A 15,434-nucleotide genomic window follows, 5' to 3' on the forward strand; every position below is an offset into this window, starting at 1 on the left:
ATCTGCCAAATTACCCAGAATTACTCGAATTACGCTAAAAACACGTAAAATCACATGCAGATGTTGTGACATTGTCTTATTTAAGGTTCAAATTACATTATAAACAATCTATGGTTACTTGAAGATGTTATGAAATTGCTTTAATTCTGGCAAAATGCGGTTAGTCATCCGGTTCCCAGTGCATGCTGTCAGGGAACCTCAAATTGAAGACTGATCAGCTTTATTCTTCAAATCTGCATTTTTTTCTGTCAAATCAGAATTCTGCTAGAAATCTGCTAAAAAAATTCATTCTCCTAATTATTTGCCGTCAAACTTTTTTTTTAACATGCTGTAAAATTTAGCCGAAAATCGGCTACAACGGTCACTTTGACGAGCAGAGATAGGTTACTCTTCACAGGTTTGCACGTGCAGCCCTAATCACGCTCGGGAACCAGACAACCGGTGTGTGCACGAACTGTGTACGGAAGCCTGAGCATGACATTTCTTTTCTGTTAATCGACACAAAATTAATGATCCAACCAATTCATTCTGTTTACATTTTCAATAATTGGTTGAACATTACATTTCAAGTAAAGTTTACGAAAGCTTGGACGTGTTGGGTTTTTATTCTGGTAGCAAATTGAATTTTGAACAACAACTAAGTCACACGCATCTCAATTTACGGCCGGTGGAAGTTAAAAAAGGAAAATACAACATTTGCAAACATCAAAAAATAAAACTACCGAATTACATGTAGTTTGAAATACTGTTAGAGAGGGACAGTCTAAGGCATCCTGTAAAATTATGGCACCTGGTATACTGTAATTTTCAAGAAAAGTGGTACTTTGTTATCAATTTCCAATGCTGGTCAGCCGACCAGCGTTGGAAAAAAACTGGCTTTTTTCAAATACTGGCCCCATTTGACCGTTTAGTTCGAATTTTTAGGTCGATGAAAGTTGGTGAACAAGCAATAATATTTAAATCAGCGATTTGAAGGGAACTGAATATAAACATCTGTTCCTCTATGAAGATGTGCAGCATATCGCAGATTAGTAAACAAACCACAACTTCAAGCACTAATTTAATATACGACACCACCGCGGCGTGTTTTTTCTTTTTTTACACGACTCTCTCTTGGTGAAAACGGACATTTTTTCATCATAATACCATCTCAACGGAAGTCAGTAATGTTGAAAAGACTTGAGTCTGGAACTGAGAAACATTTGGAATTTTGTTTGAAAATACTTTATATCTTTCCTATCGGAGGTGCCGAGTTGGTTTTTGTACAGGTGCCGAGATGGAGGGTGCTGAGTTGGCAAGGTGCCGAGTTGACAAGGTGCCGAGTTGGCAGGAGCCGAGTTGGTAAGGTGCGGAAGTGACCGGGTGGGGGGGGGGGGGGCTACTTTATGTCACCAACCCAACTTTTTACAGTGTTGGTGGTGGAGGGGGGTGATATCGTTTTCCCCCCCCTCCCACCCCCAACCCCTGTCCCCCTCCCCCCACCCACCCCACTTTTTTCGTCCCCGAATAAAACTGTAGCCTATTATACATGTAGTTGGATTGTGTAGCTCGGAATAGCTGATTCAATGTCTCCAAACTCGAAAATGATGTTTTAACGATGATCCTTTGCTCAAAACAAGTTGTTTAAAGTGGTCAGACAGTGCGTCAGATCGCACCACAGAATCAACATTTGCTGGGCCCCTGGTTACTGGGCTCCGAACCCACGCTGTGTACTTGGCGTTACGCTCGCATGAGTTCCAATCAAGGTATATCCCCCATCGGCCCGTCAACCCGACTTTTGAGAAGCGATTGACGTCCTTAAAACTACAACGTCATTTTTTTTCCGCGAACGCTTTTCCTACGAACTGTTTTTGTTTTGTTTAGTTAGTTTGTCGTATTTTTTCCTACGAACTGTTTTTGTTTTGTTTAGTTAGTTTGTCGTTGTATTTTGTTTGTTTATTTTTTTTCAAGCCGCAGAAACATATGACCACCGCATAGTACACCACTATTAGGCCTGCCAAATTAGATCACCAAATTCTGGTTTGGTTGATCGCAAATGTAACAGTAAAACCATAACTACCTGGAGGAGCACCATAAAGTAATTCACGATGAATCGTTAAACATTAGATGAGAATCAATATACACGTCTGTTATTTTTCTTTTCAATGTAGTCCCCCCCCCCCCTAGTTTCAAACACGTCTCCAAATAGTCGAGTATTCGATTCTACTTTCACCGATAGAGGGCCGAGAAATGCAGTGATCTGATAAGTTTTGTTCAGTTGTCGATTTGATTCATTTTCCTAAATGTTTCCTCAAATCCCGATCAATCACAAAGTAAGGCCCACAACCTAACATTGAATAAATCACGGCCGGTGTAGTACGTCATAATTCTATCCACCAATCACAGCTAGTCACCCAACTAGACGGTGACCACAAGTGAGTGGTCTGTGATTGATAGGTTGTGTGTGTCAATCACACAATCACGTGCTTTGTCTGTGTCACCGACATCCGTTCAATATCCACCAATAAGATGCGAGCATGTCAATGTCGGTGACAATTGTGGTGACTTTATATAGTCTTATTAACGACATTAACATTAAAGTTTGTCTCATATGAAGCGACTCATGCAGTGATGTGTGATTGACAGTCCCTCAGTCACTGCTCAGGAAATCCATTGCAAGATTTAAGGCAGATGCGGGCCGCTTCTCCCCTCACAGCTCACATCGCCACCTTCGGACGACAACCAGAGAGAGAACTGACTGCAAGAACAAGATAGTGCTCGGTGAGTGTTTGAAACAATTAATTTTCTTCCCAAGAAACTGACAGTGAATTGAATCAATGCGGGATTCGCTTTTTGTTGAATGTTGCTGATTCAATTTCCAAACAACGAGCGCGGTAATACACTCTAAAAAATAGTTGCTCAATATTGGGTAAAATTACTACCTTTTCGAGAGTTAAAAGGGAACATGGTCGTCAACTTGTGTACCTTTTTTTACACAACAGCTAAAGTGTAGAAAAGTACCCATTTCAGTGTAACTTTTACCCATAATTGTGTTAAGTGTTTGCACAACAAAGTTGGGTAAGAAAGTTTACCCATGTGACGACCATGTTCCCTTTTTACTCAGTTATTGGGTAAACTTTACCCAACCCTCTTTTTACCCAGGTGTTGTGTCAGTTTCTTACCCAGATATTGGGTTCTAATTTTTACCCTGCACTGTTGGGTTCTAAATTTACCCATCACTTGGGTTGTTTTTAAATTAGTTGTTGTGTACCTTTGTTATTGATCCTTGCGGTTTTATTCAACTTTGAACTCTGCAATGTGAATTGCATGCTAGAGACAGCAATCGCGAGGGATTTCAATAACCGAGTCCTGGGTTGGAAAGTCAGTAAAATGAATAAGATGATATTTCCCCCAATATGGTGCTGATGCATGAGGACTATTACGAGGAACGTGGGCTAAATGATGGGCAGGGGTGTTAGAATTTCCCTCAATCAACTCATTCAAAACAATTCCCCAAATGTAGGTCACTTTGCTCCGTGTTTCTAGAACTGAGAACACTCACTATATACGGTACATGAAACGCATGCATTATGTGCATGGAATCGTGGTTGGCAGAGCCGTGACGTCCAAGTTGCAAATAAATGTCTAAATAATAAGCATGTCACTTCTCCAATCTCCCCGATATTAATCCTCATACATCAGCATCGCATTTGGAGGAAACAACACTGAAATTCATTTCACTGACTTACCTGGAACAAAGAAATCACGTCTTCAAAATCCCCAAATTATTGAAGGTCTCACAAGCGGCGGCCATTTTGTACATGAGTGATGACGCGTGCACAATATTGGGTAAACGTTGTCACGTGCGTCAGTTTACCCCACACAGTGGTAACATTTTACTAATGTCGTGCCTACTCTTCGACGTGTACAATGACATAATTGTTAACACAGTGGTGGGGTAAATCAAGTTTCTTTAACCTATCACTTGGGTAATAATACCATTATTTTAACTTTTTGCCTTTGCTGCCGGGACTTGTAGTCAATGTTGGGTACTATTTTACGCGTTACATGTGTAACACATTTGACACAAGTAGGAGGTACAAGCGAAATTTTTATTTTGCTCAATATTGGGCAGAAATGACACAATCTTTTTACACAACAGTTTTACACAACATCAATTTACACTTCTTTTTTAGAGTGTAGGCTTGATATTTCCCCGCCTTTGCGTGCTTGTGATGTAGTTGCCAGTGTTGTAGTACTCGTACTCGAGTACTTTTTTAGAGTACATGTACTCGTAATCGTACTTGAGTGTCACTTCTCGTACTCGACGTGACGGTACTCGTACTTAATTGGGCAGCAATAAAGTACTCGTACTCGACATGTCGAAATTGTACTCGATCATCAAAATACTCGTACCCGAATAGCAGTACTCGAAAAAAAAAATGATATATTGACTTGACTTACCCGCAGCCTTACTTTATCGATACTTTCAGTTTGAAATGGTTGATTGGCATGCAGCGAAATCGAAGTTTCCTGATTTTTCTCTGTGCACGTCCGGCCAAACACATTTGACAGCTAGCCGTGAGTGGGTCTGTATATGAGTCTGACTGGGCCTGGGCCAATTACGGACAATATTATGAACCATTTGCCGTATGGCCGTATTCGGGAATAGAAGTACTCGTACTCCTAATACAATTAAGTACTCGTACTCGGAAGAATCGTATTCTCGTACTCGTACTCGGAAGTACAAGTACTCGTACTCGGAGACCTGTACTTGTACTCGAAAGTAGTACTCGTACTCGGTAACCAAGTACTCGGTACTCCGAGGAAAAGTACTCGACTACAACACTGGTAGGACTGAAAACAAAAACCAAGATTTTTGTAAATATGTTACCTTTTGCACGATGTGTTTGAATCAATGCAGGATTCATATTTTGTTGATTATTGTTGATTCAATGATTGTCCAATCAACGAGCCAATCAACTACCACCACCAACACACACACACACACACACCTATTGATTTTCAGAGGCCAAGTGTCCGGAGAAGAACAAAAACCCGTCTACATTTCAGATATTTTTGGCGATGACCCCCCCCCCCCCCCCCCCCGCGAAAATTCCTTGATCCGCCCCTGCACGCCTTTGGAACTGTCTGCCCATCAACAACAGGGAGGCCAAAACCTTGCACTTGCATTTTCGAAGGCCTTCTGAAAACACACCTGTTCGTCTAATTTCTTGGATTGCTTTGTACGTACTTCGTTTTGTTACGGATGTTCTGTAAATCGAGTCTCATTGTTCATTGAGTAATTTGTTACACATCTATATACAGGGTGTTTCATTAAAAAGGAAACCCACATTTGAAGAACCAGTATGGACAGACTAAATGTTTACTGGCTATAAAACTGGTAACATCTGAAAGTGTAATCTCTATGCTTTTCAATGATACCTTGTTTACATTTCCAGGGTCATGCATCACTGAGCGCCACTGTCATGAGATTTTGATGTAAAATTGCAGTTGGTTCACTTTCATGTCAAACACAATAGGCATGGTGTGCATGAGAATTAGTATTCAAGAAGAAGACACGAGTGCATAAAAAGAAACCAAAATACAAGTCGGGTTGGGTTCAAAACCGGATTTTATCGTTTTGACCAAGCCACGTTCAAAGCAACGTGCCATTTTCCCAAGGATTAACATTCAAGCCATTTCACAGACATTTCCGTAACAATAGGCACACCGTGCCCAGTGGTGTTTTTTTTAATAAAAGTGAACCAACTGCATTTTTGCATCTAATTTTCAAGACGATGGTGCTTAGTGATGCATGACTCAGAAAACCTAACCACGGTATCATTAAAAAGCATAGAGATTACGCTTTCAGATGATACTAGTTTTATAGCCAGTAAACAAATCGTCTGTCCATACTAATTCTTTGAAGTTGGGGTTCCTTTTTTTTGGAAACACCCTGTACATGTTGTACAGCGCTGTGTTCCTTGAAGGGCGCTTTGTAAATGCCTATTGTATTGTACTGTGTAGTGCGATATATTCACATTATTATGTCTGATAATTCAGGAAGAAATCATTATGCGGACGTTGGTGGTGGAAGAATGTATACATGCAGGATATCCGGACATCTCAAACATGCTGTCTTATTTGTGTTACATGTATTAATAGTGTGGATATTCTCCGGACGTGTTACACTGTGTCGTTTCGCTAGAGTTCACTGTGCGCCAATCTGGTTCGACTATCAAGTTACTATCACGAGTTGTGGGGTAAAGGTACAACTAGTCAGAATAGACCAGAGGGCGCAAATGCAAACGGACCGGACCATGAAGATGCACATTATTTTCGCCAGTAACATAAAAGCAACACTTTTGATCAAAATCTTCAGTAGGTTGCATATCAACTATTACCTGTTGAAATTTCAGCGCATTTTCTACTTTTGGGACAAGAGAAAACGTAGATTCGAAGGTTTGCGTTAATACAGGCGCGGTTCTAGGGGGGGGGGGGGCTAGGGGGGCTTCAGCCCCCCCCCCCCCCCCCCCAATTTTGTTTAGCCCCCAAAAATAAATTCCGTAAAAAAAATGGCATTAGCACAAGAAGGATTGTGATGTACATGCGAACGGTCTCCCCCTAAAGAAATAGTCGTGACAAGGGTGCATTTGTAGTTAATATAGTGTAAATGATTTTAGGATTTTATTGGCGCTCCCCATTGAAAATATGGCATGAGGCCCCCCCCCCCCCCCCTATTGATTTCGGAGGCCTAAGTGCCTGGAGAAAATAGTCGGTCTACATTTCAGCACGCCTCCCTGAAAAAATTCTGGATCCACCCTGCTAGCCCCCCCCCCCCCCCAAAAATATTGGTTCTAGAACCGCGCCTGCGTTAACACCATGTGAATAATAATCTCTTTTTTCAAGAGTTGTGCGGTTCTGAGAAGAGCCACTTGTTTGAACTCAACGTGTCGGAAAATGTGCTGTGTTAGTCATCAGAAGACTTTTATGTGACGTGTTCGTTTAAGAGACATGACCGACGACGGGACTAAGAGAAGTCATATCCATCATCGAACATTCCCACAACGAAGACCACACCATCAACTGGCAACAAGCACAGCTCATCACCAGCAACCAACAGTGGCACCCTCGGCGAGTCCGGGAGGCCATGGACATCTACAAACACAACACAGATCCACAAGACATAGGGTACCACCTCCATGATGGCGACCACTCCTTCATCGTAGGTCCAATGGGTCTTCTATACCCACGGGCCTAACCGATCTCCATAGTTCCCCACTTAAGTTTTGCCTATGGGTCCCTATACCCTTGGCATTCTGCAACCCCTTGATGTTCATCCCAGCTGTACCACCATCAAGCTGACATGCTTCAGTGTTAACACACAGTCCACTTCAGCATCCTACCTGGCAACTTAGCATCCTCTTCCAGAATCTCCCGCCTTAATGGTCCACTGAACTTATCCCCGTGGTGCTGAATTCACGACTGAACTATACTTTAACAACTAAATGTACGCCTGCAAGAGTCCCACTGTCTTCTGACGAAGAACTGAGCACACCGTTGGAAACGTCGAGTTAATATAACTGGTTCTTCTCAGAACCACACATCTCAATATTATTCACATGGTGTTACCGCAAACCGTCCATTCTGCGTTCATGTCCACCACGCAAACCTACAAGTCTCATTTAAGAGAAAACGTTTGCACAACTTTTGTTTGATCACAGTCATGTGGTTGCTAAGGCAAAGCGTCTGCCGTTGTTAAGCAAAGCTATTCCGATTACGTAATTAGACGCTACAGCAGAGCAGTGAAATTCATGCGCCATTCCGAATTTCAGCTTAATCTGATGTTGCAAACGCTAGTGTTACACTCTGAACCATCTAAAGATCCATGGAAAATTTCGACGATTATTTCTGCAGACCCAGCCCACATGCATTGTTCAGCAAAGCACCTTAGGCGCTATGTCCAGTTGACCAATTTCGGCCAAGCCACAAAATTACGTATTGTAGATTAGCATATTCATTAGGGTCACTCAGTGTGTTTTAGCGTGGGTTTCGGTATCGACCAATGGAAGCCGGCAAAAAGGGTGATGTTTATCAATTAATAACTCGTGAAGGAGGCTTTTCTCTAAATTTTTATTGCACACCACAACGGATAGGTAATTCGCTAAACATCAATCGTATTGGTGATAATAAATTGAATATTTCGTGAATGAAAAATACTCTGAAATATTGAGAACTTTCGCTAATTTCAACCGGGTGTTGAACGGTTGGCCGATTTTTATGCGAATTTGAATGAAAAATTTGCATTATTGAATGAGCAAGGTGTAAATTTCAAATTTGAATGACTTACTAATGCGTCATAAGGAGATGCAGGCGATTTGAATAAACTTTTCAATAAAAACGTGGGAAAAACAGTGAATGCTGATTTCAAGCATCAATCAATTTCGTGAGAAATCGTGCCTTTACCGTAGATTTATCACAATGAGAAAAAGAACTCACTAGTCTAAACGTAACCAGTCTTCGTTTGTATGTTTTTCAGCCCTCACTGAACTCCTTGTGATCTCTTCTTGGACCTGATCTTCAAGAACGAACCATCAAGGTGGGTGTGGTGAGGTTAATTAATGATTCTATCAGGACCGGGGAAGGGGCAAGATGTTCTCCGCCTCCGCCCCTCCCCCACCCCCCCCCCCCAAAAAAAAATTGTATCTCGAGAACGCTTCACCCTATCAGCATGCGATTTGGTGACCCTTACTAAACATTTATCGCCGGGCAAAATAATAACAAAATCAATTCGATGGGTTGCAATGGCAACCGATTAAAAAAAACTAGGCTTTTCATATTAGCCCCTGCCCCTGATACCCCACTGTTTAGATCCCGAAGAACACATTCTCTGAACAATACGACGGCGGATTGTCATGAGTTTCAGACTAATTCTCCAGTTTATCTGACATCTATATTTTTCTCTACTGTTCCCTTTTTTTTTTAAACTGTTTTATTCAAAATAAAGCAAATTTTCACCTGATTTGCTTCAGTCTAATCATTTTTTTCTGTGCAGAATGAAGATCTGCGTGGCAACCGTTCTTTCAATCGCCCTCCTTCTGGGTAACTCCGTCAACCTCCGAGCTTCCGTTACTGCGCCGGTTGCCTCGGACGGTGATGGTCCTGCGTCTCAGGCGGGCCAAACGTGCTGTCAGGAAACAGCTGCAATTGTCGGAATTTTACAAGGGTCAAAGGGTGATGCAGGTCAAAAAGGAGAGCCGGGTGACGATGGCAGAGGCCTGCCGGGAAAGATGGGACCAAGAGGTTTAGTTGGGCCAACTGGGGAAACTGGTGTCAAAGGTCAAAAAGGTGTGATCGGCCCCCGGGGTCAGCGGGGAGCACGTGGTGTCAAAGGTCAAAGGGGACTCTCAGGCCGTCTTGGTGATGTAGGTGCACTAGGACAAATCGGCCCGATTGGCCCTCAAGGTGACACTGGGCCTAAAGGTTCAGTCGGGACAACCGGTCTGACTGGTGTCAAAGGTCAAAAGGGTGAGCCAGGGGAGACACCAGACGACTCCAACCAGCGGGTAGCATTCACTGTGGTGATAACGAGCCTCTCGGATACCTCTACGAGTAGCGACACCCGTTTGCCCTTCCAGGAGACCGTGACGCTTCTGCCGGGTACCAGCTTTGATCTCGGGACCGGCACTTTCACTTGTAATGTGCCGGGCACCTACGTGTTCATGTTTTCTGTGCGCAAACATACTTCCAGCAGCCAACTGTGGGTTAATCTCCGGAAGAACGGCGACGCGGTTGTCTCTGGCTATAGCGATGATTCAAGTCAAGAGGGGCAGGTGTCTGGGAGCGCGGTGGTGGTTCTGCAGCGTGGAGATACGATGTATCTCACGATGTACGGTAGGGCGTGGAGTAATTCCAATCACTTCACCTCATTCAGTGGCTTCCTCCTTTACCCCGAATAAATAAAATAATTTCAACACATAAAAAAAACGAGCATCGTGTTGCTGCTTTGTTTAATCATTTTTCATTTTGCCGAAACAATAAGCAATGAATTAAAAGCAATAATGTTCAATGTCACAAAAACACTCTATTGTTGACGGGTTTTGCATTGCGCATGCGCAGATCTGTATACAATAGATAAATATTTTTGAGTGCATGTATTTAGCTTTATGTATGAGTATTGAGATAATAGTGAAATGTACGCTTTTCTTCAAAGCAAGGTAGTTATTAGTTTTTCCCCTTCAAATCCATGTTTGCAATAACGCAGCCAGGGCCAAAAATAAATAAATAAATAAATAAATAAACAAAACAAAAAACAATAATAGCGATGACCTCACCTTCCTGAAGTTATTCAGGCCAATATTTGCCACATTTGGCGAAACATATAACATAAAGTTCAAATTTTTCTGAAAATAAATGCGACTTTTTGTGGTATTGGGTAATGAATCGATAAAACAAGTTTATAAAACAGAATAGGAAAGGTATCCTAAAGCAAGCAAAGTAAGTATAAAAGAAATACAGACAAACAAACAAAATGGTATCGTACCTTTACCTACCTACCTGGATAATTTTAGGGCGTACTGTAAACACACAATTGTTTTCTTTGCCTTATGTTCCCTGTATGCCCATCACAGATGGTGTGAATTAAATAAATCCTATGTATCAATGTTTATTTCATGTCACAAAACAATTATCAAGTGATAGAAACTACTTAGAATAGCTTGGCGTTTGGAATAACTGTATAAAATATTGTAGGTCTAATGCTTTTTATAGCAATTTGTTTAAAACGTTAAGACTTGCATGTAAACTTTGATAGTTTACAGATGCTTTGAAAAAAATACAATGCTTTTTGTTTAATGATTGCATTATTTTGTAACATTATAATATGTAAGAATTATGACTGGCTATGAAAACAGTATGCATAAACCCTCATTCTGAGGATTACGAAAAAGCACCACCATTGTTGATGAATACGTTTTTGCTCGACTTATTTTGACACAAAAAGTATATTAGTTTTAGTTGAGGAAAAAACACTTTTAAGTGTTTTTGTTTGAAAATAACATTTTCAGAAACAGAAACGTGCCCACACTAATGGCAAAAAGTGGAGTTGTATGCAAAGTTTAAAGCCCACAAAAAGTGCGACAAGTGTTTCTTGATTAAAAAAACCTCCATATTATTTAGACTTTTTATGTTCTTAACCAGCATTAACCAGGATTGCATTGAAGAAACTCACTTTGAACACATTCAGTGAAAGTGTAAGCCCGTTAGATGGTAAAGAAACAATCTTAACGAAATCAATTAATACAAAGCACAAATTCCATTCAAGTGAGGAGGGTCTTTCGACTGCTTGGAATTCCCTCCCCCCCCCCCCAAGCTGCCATCGGATGGGATCACTTTGTAGTATTTGATGTGAAATTCGTTTTATTGACTTTTATTTTTATTTTTACCATATTTGAAAACATCAATTTTTTTTTCGAGGTGTGGACTTGTATAAGCACGTTGATGTTAACACATTATGTCGGGGGCTCATTATGTTTGAAACAGTTTGTAATACACTATGTTTGCACGATTTCAATCCAATTGACAAACAACCAACAACTGAAAGACATTTTGACCTTTTAACTGAAAACAGTTTTTGCGATCGTTTGTCATTTAAATGATCGAACAAAACCCAATATGACTCTTGGAAACACATTTCGCATCACAAGTTCTATTTACTTTGATGATTGTTAAAATTGTAATCGCTTTGATATTAAAACATTCCTGCATATAAAGTCAGTCATTCAGTTTGTTATATTGTATGTTTTCATACTACTTTTGGCAGGTCTGGATGATTAAATTTGGGGCTGGTGTAAAGGTCGGATGCAGAATGGGTTAGGGGTTGGTGGGGTTGAGGGTGGGTGTGGATTAAGGGTAAGTTGGGTGGGGTGCAGTTAGGATAAGGGTTGTACGTAGAGTGGGGTTGAGGGGGAATGTGAATTAGAGTAGATCGGGAGTGAGGCTGGGTAATGGTTGTACCTGGGTAGGATCAAAGGGGACGTAGCGCTGGCGGATCGGGGGAAGAATATATATTAATATAAATGAAAGAAAAGGAAAAGCGCCCCCTAGCGTCAATTAAGGTCTCAATCCCAACTTTTGGAGTTTGAAATGACAGGCCGACTGGTCAGTCGGGCCTGTCTCATTGGCTCCCCTGAAAATTGCGATATGGATCAGGCGATAAGGGGTGGTTCAGATTGCGTACTATTGTGAATTTGGGGTGGTGAACGGTGGGTGCGTTCATTGTTGATGGGTGTTGAGGCGGGTAGGGGTCGAGGATGGGTGAGGCAGTCAAGCTGTATGGAGTGAGAGTTGTATCGGAGTCCCTTACCCACCTTAGCTTACAGGCCTGTATGTCTCCCCACCGCTCAGGGGCAGGGCGTGGCAGGAACTTGGTGGAGGCGGGTGTGACACCTCATCCGACGTTTTTGTTTTCAAAGTGGTCCATTGTTTTCCGAACTTTGTCTTACTGTTGACAAACAGGTCAACCTTAACAGCTGCACCTAGCATCAGTCCTGTCTTCTTTCAACAGCGCCCCCTTTGTCTCAAACCGAGGTTGGTTTGAGCTTTAAGTTTCCCACACTCCTACCCCTCACCCCCCCCCCCCCCACCCCCAAAAATGGAGCAATCTGGATCCAGAGGTATAGCCTAACTAGCATGAGGGCTTGGCTGGGGTGACGCCGGACGGAAGGCTTGACCCAGAAATTACTTATGAGAGCGGTTTGAGAGGCAGGGGTTGGCTTCGGTGTATATGCTAGGAGAATATAAAACACACGTTCAAACACCCCTCACCACCCAGCTCCAACCTGCACTAGATGAACCCAAGCCAACTCAAAGAAGGAAAGAAGTGTTGTTAAAATTCGAAGCCCTTCCAAACACCCTGCCTCTCCACCGCCCACTACAATTGCACGTCAAATCAACAGAGGGCGGTATGCAAGTTCAGTCTATCGCGGCAGGACTAGGTACGGTGCGATAGGGTGGTTAGCAAAGGATGAAATAACGTGAACAAGCTAAGACATGACAGTGCTGTGGGGGTGGGGGGGGGGTGAACGGGGGAAAACACGAGAAGAAGCCGATGCTGGGAAAATAGGCGAGGTTTAGGAAATGGGGTTGTTCGTGTCGGAGCGGGAAGGTATATCAATTATTCTCATCACGACCGTACAATGGTATTTTACACAATTATTGACTGCTGTGAGTGGTGTAGTGAATCAAGCCCGAGGTGATCCGTTGAGCATTTTTTTCCCGAGATATGAAGCCGAGGGAAAATGTTAAAACTCAACAGCGCCCGCTACCGCTCAGATCTGTACCTGTACTGTTTGAGTCGTATTTAGACAATAACTGTGACGCACCCTGTAAACTAGCTTACGCTATACAAACATCTGCAGTAAATTTATGCGGTTACCTGGTAGTATAGAGGGGGCAATGACGTGCCGTTCATTTGCATAAAACCCCTTGTAACCCCCAGGCCCACTGGCTGGTACGGATGCCCCCGAAGAACTCTAAATATTGTGATTTCATCATCATCACTGAACGCAATACCAACTGATCAAGGTCCTAACAAGTCACGCCACTACTATACAGTTGTTTGAATTGGGATACCCACAAAATCGCATCACAGAAACGTTCAAACAGAATTGACATAAATCATATTCATATGTTCTTTTGCTTCAGCTTTGACTGATACTAAGCGAGTACAGATTGTCTTGATTGGTTCAAATAATTTCCAGAGTCTTACACTAAGGGAGATCAGTTACCATGGAAACTCAAACGTCTCTATTCATCTCCTGCTTTTCAGCCTCTGTCGTGCCTCTATGATGCCTCAGCTTTGCCAAGAGGCGACAGAGAAGGGGGACGGAGGACGGGTTAATTAGACCCGTCGATGGCTAGGTCTCTTCAACTGCTTTAGTGGTGGGGTCCTTATGGCGACTAGCTTGCTGGATCTTCTACCAGATGTCAGAGAGGAATTCCAAGACGTCTTCAAGAAACTGGATATCTACTCCCACTTCCTGCTGGCAGAGTTTTGAAAAGCCGTAGGGTTTTCCCTGATTCTCAGCAATGAGCAGGCTGTCCACAACTTTGAAGAGAGGTTTGGAGTTGGTGTGAAGGACATATGCCATGGCTCCCGGTCGGAAAAGCTCTTGACATATGCATTGTCTTCATACGTTTGGTCTCTTCACCTGCTGTGGTGGTGGCCTCTTCATGGCAACATGCTTGCTTGATCTTCGACTAAACGTCAGAGAGGAATTCCAAGACGTCTTCAACTTGAACCGGACATCTGCTCCCACTTCCCAATGACAGGGTTTCTAACAGCCGTCGGGTTCTTCCTGATTCCGGGCATTGAGCAGGCTGTCCACAACTTTCAAGAGAGGGGTGGAGTTGGTGTGAAGGACGAATGCCTCACCTGCTGATATCAAAGTGGACGGACCAGTACCGATGTTGCCGCGAAGAACAAGGACGGTCTGAGTACCGGTAAGTCCGCCCATAGGTTGGTCTTTCTGCCACTCGCCTTGTCTTTCCATTCCATCTTCGAAATGTCTCGCGCTCGGTCTACAAAGTTCCCTGTCTGGCCTCGATCGTTGGAATCTTCTCAGTCGCAGCCATTCACAAGACCATCTTAGCCGTGACTCCAGGGAATACACTGGTGCAGGAGAACCGAAGCAGGAAGTCCATCTGTCTGTCTGGCTTCGGCTTTGCCGCCATGGCTCCCGTCCGAATAGCTCTTGGCATCGTCCTCGTATCATACGAAGAGTGGAGAGCCTGGTGACCAGCGCCACCGGCGGTTCGCTCAGGAGGTCGCCACGTTCTTGTACGTCACGTTCTTTGTGATTCTTGAGCAGGAGATGTGCGAACCTGGGGACAGAATGCGGTTCTTTGCACCATTCTTGGATTTGGATCTGTCGTCGGAACCATTTTAATTAATCCTGAGAAAAATCCGTGATATAGATCGCCATTATAGTAGCGTCAGGCTCATGAAAGGAGCAACGAATACCACCTGCCCGCGAGCCAATTAATTAAGAATCTAATTACACCTTGTGCAACATCACTAGCGCTTTGAGTATCAATAATTGCTTGTTTTACTTTATACTACAAAGAGATGACAGTTTGTATTCAATGCATTATGTCAAGTAACAGCTGCAGTTTGAAATGAGTAAAAGTTGTGGTCAGTCTTGACTAGCTCGTCCTGCTGGAGCAGTGATAATGAGTGCTCGTACTATATTACTTGTATGTAAATGTTAGGGTCTTGCAAGGCTGCTAGTTACATCTAGTGTGTTTTGCACAAACATCAAAAACAAAACTACCAAGTTATTATGAAATATACCTTACTGGACCGTTAGTGAATGACAGCCTCAGAAAGCATCTTGTAAAATCATGGCACCTAGTGCTGCCATTCGTGAGACAATCTGTATTCAGCCCACCAG

At 42.8% G+C, this 15,434-nt stretch overlaps 1 pseudogene; it reads left to right on the plus strand.

Moving 5' to 3' along the window:
• Positions 1 to 12,293: 12,293 nt before the first annotated feature.
• LOC119740718 lies at positions 12,294 to 14,953 on the plus strand (annotated as a pseudogene).
• The last annotated feature ends 481 nt before the right edge of the window (positions 14,954 to 15,434 follow it).

The sequence above is a fragment of the Patiria miniata genome, unplaced genomic scaffold, assembly GCF_015706575.1.
Source record: "Patiria miniata isolate m_02_andy unplaced genomic scaffold, ASM1570657v1 HiC_scaffold_10, whole genome shotgun sequence".
NCBI classification, from domain to species: domain Eukaryota; kingdom Metazoa; phylum Echinodermata; class Asteroidea; order Valvatida; family Asterinidae; genus Patiria; species Patiria miniata.